Raw genomic sequence first — 10,871 nt, forward strand, 5'->3', positions numbered from 1 at the left:
ATTTTTAATCTTGGGTAATATAATTATGATGTGCCTTGGTGCGTTCCTCCTCAGGTTCACCTTCTTTGTCACTCTCTGAGCTTCCTAGACTTCCTGGAAGTCTATTTTCTTTGCCAGATTGGGGAAGTTCTCCTTTATTTTTTGTTCAAATAAGTTTTCCAGTTGTTGCTCTTCCTTTTTTCCCTTCTGGTACCCCTATAATTCGGATGTTGGAGCGTTTAAAGATATCCTGGAGGTTCCTAAGCCTCTCCTCATTTTTTTTGAATTCTTGTTTCTGAATTCTTTTCTGGTTGAGTGCTTCTTTATTCCTTCTGGTCCACTCCTTTGATTTGAGTCCCAATTTCCTTCCCATCACTATCGGGTCCCTGTACATTTTCCTCTTTTTCACTTAGCCTAGGCTTCATTTTTTCATCTAATTGCGACCAAATTCAACCAATTCTGTGAGCATTCTGATTACCAGTGTTTTGAACTGTGCATCTGATAGGTTGGCTATCTCTTCCTTGTTTAGTTGTATTTTTTCTGGAGCTTGGATTTGTTCTTTTGTTGGAGCCATTTTTTTTGTCTTGACACACCTGTTACATAGTGAGGGGCAGAGCCTTAGGTGTTCACCAGGGAGGGGCAACCCAGTCACTGGGTTGTGATGCTATATGTGGGGGGGGGTCAGAGAGGGAACAATGGTGCTTGCTCTGCTTTCTGCTGGATTTCAGTCACTTCCCCTGCTTTCCTCAAGCAAACTTGGCCCTTCTGGTGCTGATTCCTGTGTGGGTGTTTGTTTACATTCTAGGACCCTATGAGTGTCTTCAACGAACTCTCCTGTGAGTCTGGGAATTTCTCCCGGCACCTCAACCCCCACAAGTATTTTCAGTTGGTGTTTTGAGGCTTTATTTCCTGGCGCTGGGACCCTGGGTTGCGTGGTCTGTCTTGTACACCAGTTTTGCCTGGTGTATCTGTGCTCAAACGTGGGATTGCCTTGTCTGGCAGCCACCTTCTGTGGTGCACTCCTCTGCAATCTGCTATCTCCATGCCCAGAGTCCGCCAGCCACTGCTTTGCCATTACCCTCCTACCGGTCTGGATGAATGTGTCTACTTTAACTCCTTGGACGTCAGACTTCCAGACAGTTCAATTTTCTGTCAGTTCTAGTTGTTTTTAAATTGTCCTTCTTTTGGTTGTGAGAGGAGGCACAGTGTGTCTACCTATGCCTCCATCTTAACCAGAAGTTGGTATTTCCAGATTTTTTAGGTGCATACATTTACAAGTATGTAAACATGTTCATAAGAATTTTGTTTGTAAATAGAAAAATCAGATATTCCTTTGTATATTTTTCACTTGACAATATATCATGAATATATGTGCATATATATGTATACATGCATGTACATTTATGCATGCTTTCACTTTTTAAATGATTTCCCTATGGGGAAATTTGTTTCCAACTTTTCTCTGTAATGTTCATGATGCTACAGTGAACACTACTAAGTTTACAGTGATATACACACACTGTGTGTGTTCTGTGTATGTGTGCACCTGTGAGTATTTCTGTAGGGAAGAGGTTCAAAAGTCAAATGGCCTTTAAAAGGCTATATCAAATTACATTCTTATTAAACATTTTTTTAAATGTATTGAGACTTGAAATAAGGAAGGTGGATTATCGCTTGCCATTTTGAGGGCAGTGGTTCTCAAAATGTTGTCCAGGGATCTCTGCAGTAATAGGCTCTTTCATAGGATCAGTGAAATTAAAACTATTTCTGTAATTCCAAGACATTATTTGCTTTTTTCACTTTTCTTTCTTTTATGAATGTATGGTGGTGTTTTTCAGAGGCTACATGATGTGTGATGCTGTCATTACTATGACAGCTGTGGGATGTGTGCTTAGTTGTGTTTTCTGGAATTTTCCAAGGTAGTAGGTTATGTATATCATCATGATATACATAATGAGTTTTTAGAGATGAACTCAGATTTTCTTAGTACTTTGGCTGTGCCCTAATGAGCTATCTTTGGTTATCCCTGCTGTAGACTGTGTAACCTCTCTAATTGTCATCAGTAAATTATTTTGAAATCCCAATGATTTACAAAACTTTAAGATGATGCCAATGAGCTCACTCCTTTTTTTGTATTAGAAAATAAAAGTTTAAAAAGTCTTATTTACATTGCTATGTAAATGGGTTTATTATTACAGTGGACCAGTAAATATTTGCAGATGGGCCGCCTAAATCCCAGGATATGGAAAAAGATGGAAAATTTTTTGAAAATGCTGTTGTTTGAAGATGAACTTAGGATGATAATCTATTCTTTCAGCCCGGAAAGTATTTCCTGTTTTTTGTTTTAAACATAATATTGTCTTAATTCCTCTGATATTTATGTGTATATCTATTTAAAACAATGCTGAATCACTATGCTAGGAAATTTATTTCCTTGCAAAAGCAGTAAAAAATTCTGAATTAGATGCATATTTGTATGATAAGACTGGGTACTTTCTGAGATTTTGAAACAGGGATGTTTTCAAGAGCAGGTATTTAACATGCAACTAAAATAACAAAGTTTGAATTTGATAAGCACTTACTAGATCTCACCGTTTATTGGTGGATGTGATGATCTGAGACTGTGAGACAAGGAGACGTCTACAAAAAAATCAGTGGAAGAAAATGTTTTATATTGAAGACCCGAGAAGACAGAAGATGTTAATCACATTATGTACTGATTCTGGCTTGTAGAGCCTTACTTAATCTTGAATACCTGGTAAGAGAAAAATAGCATTTGATAATTAGTTGCTCACTGCATCAGACACTGTAGACACTATCACTTTGATGTATACCAGTGCCTCCCAAACCAGGCTGATCATCTGAATGGTGGTTTCTACCCTGAGATTCTGATTTTTGTAGAAACAGTGGGGTGGCACAGGAATATTTTTAACAAGTTCCACCAGTGGTTAGGGTTGCCAAATGGTTTGGGAACCACTGATGTTGGCCATTGTGCGTGCAAGTGCTTGTTAAAACATGGACTAACAGGCTGCACCTCCCAGGTTTCTCACTTATAGGTCTTGGGTGGGGCCTGAGAATTTACTTACAGTTCATTTCCAGGAGATGCTGCTGCTGGTCCAGGGACCACACTGGGTACTGCTAACATAGACCATCCCCAAGACTCCACAGACCCAGACTGGCACACTTAACAAAGAAACAACAAACTGAATTCCTTGACGAGGTCTTCAGTTTCTGTGGCTCAAGCCTTTGTACTTTTTCATGCTCTAGCCATGAAGCTCCAGCCATGGGTCCTTGCCATGCTTCCTGCCAAGAGGCCTTGCTGTTCTCTTTGTCTGGAAAACTCTTGCCTTTCCCTAATGTCTAGTTATTGCTTGCTTAAACTTGGATCTCTGTTCAATCATCACTTCCCTGGAAAGCCTTTTCTGACCTCCCTAACTAGGTTAGGTCCTTTTTTTGCACACTCATTACCATGTGCCTACATTCTCAATCAACATTGTCACAGTTTTGTGTTTACTTGTGTGATAATTTAATTTGTCCCTCTCCCCTAGACTATAAACTCTGGGATTTGCAGTGTGAAAAAACTAAGCATTTTTTGTTTTCTAGCATGTTCAGCTATAAGCACTGTGCCTGACACATAGTTGAATGAATGGCAGTGGATGGAATCACATTATACACACAGGGTGGGAAGGGCAGGATAGACATTCCCAAATTGAACTTATATATCAGTCAAGAATCCAGTATGAAGAGGGAAACCACACGTGTATTTTAACACGGAACTTAATATAAAGGGTTGTTTGCCAAGAATTAGGAAAGAGAAAAGGCAGAGGATACTAAAGTGTCATAGGAATTTGAATTATTGGGAATAGTAATCACCCCTAAATGTGGGGGAACAAAGGTAAGAAGCTGGGATTTTTTGAAATTTAGGAGCTGCAGAGCTGGCACTCTAACCTCAGGGCCAAAAGAGATCCTGCCCAGCTGGTCCTGGTTACTCAGGCACTGAATGGGGAGATTGGAACTGGCATTCAGATTTCTGATGGGGAGATGCTGGCCAGTTAGCACTCGTGTCTCTGAAGAGGGAAGGGAGGTGGTGATCAGTCTGTTTCTGGAAGTGGTAGAAACAGTTGTTGCTGCTGTGATGAATGTGTGGTCATAACGACACTTGGGAACAGAAAGCAAACAGCCTTCCAATTTCCTTCTAGTGCCCTCTATTGGAAGAGCCAAACAGGGAGCCAGCTGGTGAAAGGAACATGCTGAGAATAAAAATAACGAGCTTGGGATTTTTAGAATCTGACTAGAGGTTAGAAAGTGGGAAGAGGGAAAATTCGATACCTGGGGGCAGCTGGGCAGTTGCCTGAGGCGTCTCCAACATTAACTGGAATTTAGTATCTTTCTTTAGGCCAGGGAAAGGCCATGGCAGCTTGGAAATCATGTACACTGGGCTTAGGCAGGAAAAGACAGTTTATATGATCCAGGGAGATAGACTGACCCATTGACAACATTATTAGATTGCACACAATTAATGGGCTTCTTATAGAGCTTGTGAAAATTTTTATGTCTGTCGTGCACCCTGATAATGACTGATATCTTTTAAGAGAACACCACAGATTATACCTCACCCACCATTTTTGGCTCACGTGACTTTACTGTATATGAGCTGATTAGTAAACTGTAAAGCATGATGCAAATGAGAAGTAGTATTTATTACTTGTATCCTTTCTGGTCCTTAGCTGAGTTCCAGGGAGGATGGAACTCAGCTAAGTTCTGTACCCAAGGGAGGGAGAGAAAGATAACAGAGCGAGAGGTCAGAACTTACAAAATTAACAGGGAAGTTTTAAACTTTTAAGGTGTTTACAGATAATGGCCCTCCTGACCGTTCCTTTTGAAGCCAGAGTTTGCACCCAGATGAATTGGATAAATACCTCAATAGAGAACACCAGTCCACATATTGTTGCTGTTTTAAAATAGCGGTGACTGACTTTGACCATATAAGTATTTGAAAGTTTTACAGTGGACTTTTTTTTTTCTTCCGAAATGAAATTGGGGAAAAGCGCCTGCCACATCAGACTTTCACAGTAGATAATGAGGTCTGAGGTGTTCCAGGCATCAGTCAGAATCTAGGTGAGGGCCATTGTCATATGGGACTCTGTTATATCATCCTTTATTATACTTTCATGGTTTATTTTGTATTTCTGATTGTGAGGGTATAAGGCCTGTTTCATTTACTTTTTGCCATGTGGCTTTTAGTTTAATGGTTACAAGTGAATGTTTAAATCAGTATATGTATAAGATATGTATATGTAATAATTTTACTACTGCTCAAACAAAATTGGGAAACTTTTCTTGGTACAGTGGGTATATCCACTTTCAAAAAGTTTTTACTGTGTTTCTAAATTTAAAAAGAAAGGGCCTGAGGAGAGAAAGACACCACCTGAGGTTAAACGGGTTAGCTGAAACCTTTCAGACTACTTGACTAGAATTACACTCTACTTTCCTAAGGTGTAGCTGGAGTCATTGGTCATCAGAAACATTTGCTGAACACTTCACTGTGTGTGGCACTGGTGCAGCCCTGGACAGTCTTGAAAGGGACACAGTCACTGCACTTTATGTTAATGATATGTACGTGTGCCTGTAAATAAAAACCTGCAGAAAGAGCCCTTGCTGGTGTGGCTTAGTTGGTTGGGGGTCATTTCCATAAAGCTAAAGGTTGCTGGTTCCATTCCTGGTCAGGGCACCTGCCTGGGTTGTGGGTTCAGTCCCTTGTTGGGTTTATGTTTAAGAGACAACCAATTGTGTTTCTCTTCTCTTTCTCTCTCCTTTCCCCTCTCTCTAAAAATAAATAAATAAATAAGATCTTTAAAAATACTGCAGAAAGAGAAAGGGAACAGGAGGAGGTGTGTCAACGGAGACACAGAGGTGATTCCAAAGTGATTTTGAATGCAAAGGAGAGCTCTTGTTCAAGATAAGGGAGGAGGAAGAACAATGGGAAGAGTTGTGAGGGGCCAGTCTGGCAAGCAGAAAGTAGGAGAAAGGAGAAGCTGGACTGGATGCATTGGCCTGAAGATGGGAGACTGTCTTGGGAATGAGAGACTGAATATACTAAGGCAATGGCAATGGCCAGACTGTACATAAACACTGAACTCACAACTCGTAGCAACCTGCCCAGGAAACCCAACCATGATCTACGATAAACTACCCAGGAAGCTTATAGGAAGTCAGCTATCTCTAGTGACAATCCAGGAAGCTAAACAATACCTTTGGTAACAATCAGCCTTAAATGGCCAGGACTTGATTAAGAACTGACAACTTCCCTATTCTGTCCCAATTTCCAATTTAGGACCAACCACACAAAGACAAATATGCATCCTTAACTAACCACATAGGATGCCCTGCTTCTAATTAGCCCACCTACAGCCTCCCTGTGCCAACAGACTCCAGTCAGGGCACACCTGAAGATTTCCCCTTTTCCACCAGAAAGCATTCTCACTCCTCTGCCTGCATTCGAGTCTCTGCCAAAACACAAGATATGGTGGTTGACTAGCTTGCGCTAGCATGTTCTGAACGAATAACTTTTGCTTTTCTTCTTTGGTTGGTCTTCATTTATTTCCACAGGGATACTGCTGCTGCCAGTTCTGATTCCTCTGCTGCATAGCCGCCTCCTTGCATTTCCGTTTCTACTTTAACAAGCATTGTTTGTTCTTTGCTCAGCACTTTGCCCAGAGACATATCAGAGAAAAAAGATTAATAGCAATGCTGATGGGTGTCCGTTTTTGAGGGTCGCTAGGAAATGCTGTTGAGTGTTTCCTTTTAGGTAGAGTGGAAAGAACATAGGCTTCAGTGGACCAGGCAGTGAGAGAGAGTGCTGTTTTGATGTGACGTCTGAATAGCTTTTTAGTAAGGGGTTACTGTTAAGAGTATATTCAGCTCCTCTTGGATCAGTGATCAGTGGTTGACCTACCTCGTATTCAGTATTATATCTTAGTCTTCCTTATAAAATTTTTCTTATCCTGAGACTGACTCCAGAGAAAGATATTATTGTTTGAGAGTGTCTAATGGTTCGGGATAATTAATTAGAGGGAGCAGTTCTCATGTAGAGCCTTTATTTTGAGTAAGTGGAAGCCAATGGAGGTTTTTTTTTCCTTTTTTTAATTGATTATGCCATTACATTTGTTCTATTTCCCCCCCTCCGTTCCCCTCAACCCCGCATACCCCTCCCCCACCATTCTCCCCCCTTTAGTTCATGAACACGTGTCTCAAGTTCTTTAGATTCTGTATTTCCCCTACTATTCTTGCCCTCTCCCTATCTATTTTCTACCTACTGTCTATGCTACTTATTTTCAGCTGCTGCTCACCTCAGGGGAACAGCTTGGTGTTTGAGTTCATTGGAGTTAACTGTCTGCAAAAAAAAAAAAAAAGTTGATGCTTTCTGGAAAAAATATAACAAAGCCCTGAGTGTCTTCAATGTATCATTCACAGTGACCAGTATATAGTTCCAAATTTTTATACATATGATGAAACCAGAAAATGATTTGTGTTCAAGAGAAAAGCACTCAATAAGGCCACCCCAAGAGAACTCAAATGTTGGAATTAATGGGTAAGGGTTATGAAAGAGTTATAATTATGTTCAAATATGGAAAGTAAAAATGCTCATAATGAATTAATAAATAGAAAATCTTAACCAGTGGAGGGTTTTGATGAGAGGAGTGACAGTATCTGAAATTCCTCCAGCTGCAGCGCTGGGGATCGGCTGTGGGAATGGAGACTTTTAGGCAATAGCAGACGTGGGATGATTTCAGTAGTACAGGTAAGAGGTGATGGTGACTTGGACAAGAGGAATAGGGAGAAGTGATCATGTTCTGGATATGTGTTCATAATAGCATCAATAGGATTTCCTGAGTTATTGGATTAGAATGAGAGAGAATGAACTCACAGTTGATTCCAGAATTTGTGGCTAAAGCAACCAGGAGAATAGAATTGCCATTAAGGGAAATCGGAAAGACTCCAGAAGGATCTGGTTTGGGGGGTTGAGGGTGGTGGACTCTCAAAAGCTTAGTTTTAAACATGTTAAGTTTGAGATGCTCATTAGTCATCCACATGCATATGGCAAGTAGGTCGTAGCTTCAGAAGGGCAGAATGTTTTATGCCTTATGAATCTTTGTGCCTGGTTTGTTGATCTCATCAGTCAATCAAGCAAGCAGTAAACAACAATAAAGACCTTTCTGAGTAGAGGTTTGGGTGGGGGAAGTTAGGAAATTTCTAACCCTAGACTGGGTTGAGAGAGGAAAAACATTTATGAAATTTTGGACAATCATGAAGAAGGTAGTATTTTTCAAAATTCATCGGTGATGAAGATAGAGGGACCAGAGGTGTCTTCTCTTTGCCAGTGTCAGTATCTATGAAGTCTTAGGTCATAAAATGTTTATTTTCATTGGTTTAAGAAGAATCTGTAACATCTTCACTCTTCCCTGAGAATGCCATTGGACCTTAGAATATATGTTATCATTGTTACTAAAGGCATTATTATTTTTGTCAAAACAGTTCCCTATTTTATGCAATATGTGTAGCAGTAAAGCTAGTTTGATAATGAGTTCCAGACAGACAAAATGCCTGGGTTTAAACGCTTCTTTTATTATCAATAAATTGTAAGACTTTAGCAAATTACTTAACCTTCCTGTGTTTCAGTTTTCTGATCTGTAAAATAGGAATAATATTAGTACCTATCTCATTAGGTCACTGTGAGAATTAAATTGTTAATATGTTGAAGTGTTTAGAATTGTTGGGCACACAATTCATCTTTTATGTGATAGATATTACTTTCATATCGAGCACTATCAAATATATACTGGATGCCATGATCAACAATATATTTGACATAATACCAGAAACACTATGAATCTATCGATGGCTGTGGATCTATTGGTGAAACTGAGACAGATAACCTCACAGGAAAAGAAATTGAATGAGTTTACAAAGCTCACCAAACTCAGAACTGCTGGTGGGAAGTCTAAAAATGAGTCAAAAAAAGTTTTAACATCCTTTGTAGGTCCAGCCTGATTTCCACCTAGCACTTCAGTGGCAAAACGAGCTAATTGAGGGTCCTAGGGGGCCATAATTTCTTTTTTATTTTTCATTGCTTTTTGAGAAGAGGGGGGAGAGAGAAACATCAATGTAAGAGAGAAACATTGATTGGTTGCCTCCTGTACTCCCCAGACCAGGGATTGAACCCTCAATCTAAGTATGTGCCCTGACCGGGAATCAAACCAGGCAAATTTTCCGTTATGGGACAGTGCTTCGACCAACTGAGTCACAGCAACTAGGGCATCAAAAGGCTATAATTTCAATATTTCAGTTAATGCCATGTAAAACAGGAAACTACAATGGTGGGCATGTTGTCTAGATGCCAGACCTTGGAGTATCTGGACTCACACAACTCTCAGAGTGTGCTCCAGAAGAAATGAGAAAAGCTTGTCTCTGCTCCAGGGCTGAGCCCTGGTAGGAACAAACAGATGGGGATGAATATGAGAATCGTCTGCCAATCTCTTCCTGTCTTGAGCTATCAGAGCAGATGAAGGGAAGGTATGGAGGGAAAAAAGAGTGTGAGGTGGGGCAGAGTATTAGGAGACAATGTATTTTCTTGTATATTACACTTGCTCAAATAAAATTACAACCCAGTGAGATTCTCAGTTGCTTTGCCATTGAGGTGTCAAGTGGTAACAAACTTTATTCCTCTGGGATTGACTGATTGATTACTGAATGCATGAGTCAAGTAAGAAACTACTCAAACATTTACTGAGTTCTGCTGATGTGTCAGGAAAGATAACATGATCTGGAGATATTTTTACCTGGCTGAGGAATATTTTCTTCTCATTATTTGTTGATTTAAGGGAAAAAGTAACTTTTACAAGAGGGCCCCCCCAAAACAAAGATATTTTAGGAGGTTGATTCATACAGTAAGTGATTATGTGTGCCGAGCCCTGTGCTAGAACAGTAAGTTGGGATGCAACAAAATAAGATCCAGACTCTGCCATCAGGAGTTTATAGGAGAGGAAAGCTGAGAAATTCGTCTAGCCCAGTGATGGGTGGGCTGGCCCACAGAACCTAACCCAGTTTTGGGAGTTTGAGGGCATTTTCACCGAGTTATAGGAGTTGCTAGATTTGGGGAAGAAGTGAAGGGAAGAATTATATAATCTAAACAAGCCCTGAGGCAGCTCTGTCATCCCAGTGGCTTCCTGAGCTCAGCTCCAGTATTAGAAATTGAATCTGAAGAACTCACCCCAACTGGGCAGGTGCTGTTACCCAAAAGAGCTTTGAGGTTAACTTTGTGACATGGGCTGGGTCTGTGCTGACCAGAGCTCTTCTTGGGAGAGTGGAATTTAATTGGTGCTTATTTTTGATGCCCTTACGAAGGTGATTCCTGAGCCCCCTGAAATGGAAACCATCTAACTCCTAAATGAGTGGCAGGCAAGGACCTGAATCACACCTACCACTTCGGCTAATGTAGATGCCAGGCCAGTACAATATGTTTGGGGCTTTTCTCCAGTGTCAAAAGCTGAATGAAATGGGAGAGCTACCTGGTAAGAGTCAGCTTTAGACTCATGGGAAAGGAAGAGCTATTCCTTGTGTCAACAAGGAGGCTTCCTTTGTGTGTGCAGAACTAAAGAAATGCAGCTCACTGGTCTGGCTAAACTTCAAAAATTTGTTGTTTGGGTTTTTTTCCTACCTCCTAGGAACATTTTGGTCATGCTGGTGGTTAAAAGGGGTCAGCTTTCACATAGAAGTACAGCAGGAAGTATTTATGTTACACAAAAGGAAGGACTACTTGGCAGAATGATTTTGAGTGCAGAACTGGGTTTCCAGGGGGATTATGAAATTAACTTTTATTCATGGACTTTCTT

This window comes from Artibeus jamaicensis, unplaced genomic scaffold (assembly GCF_021234435.1).
Source record: "Artibeus jamaicensis isolate MK-2021 breed Jamaican fruit bat unplaced genomic scaffold, CSHL_Jam_final contig_414, whole genome shotgun sequence".
Classification (NCBI taxonomy): domain Eukaryota; kingdom Metazoa; phylum Chordata; class Mammalia; order Chiroptera; family Phyllostomidae; genus Artibeus; species Artibeus jamaicensis.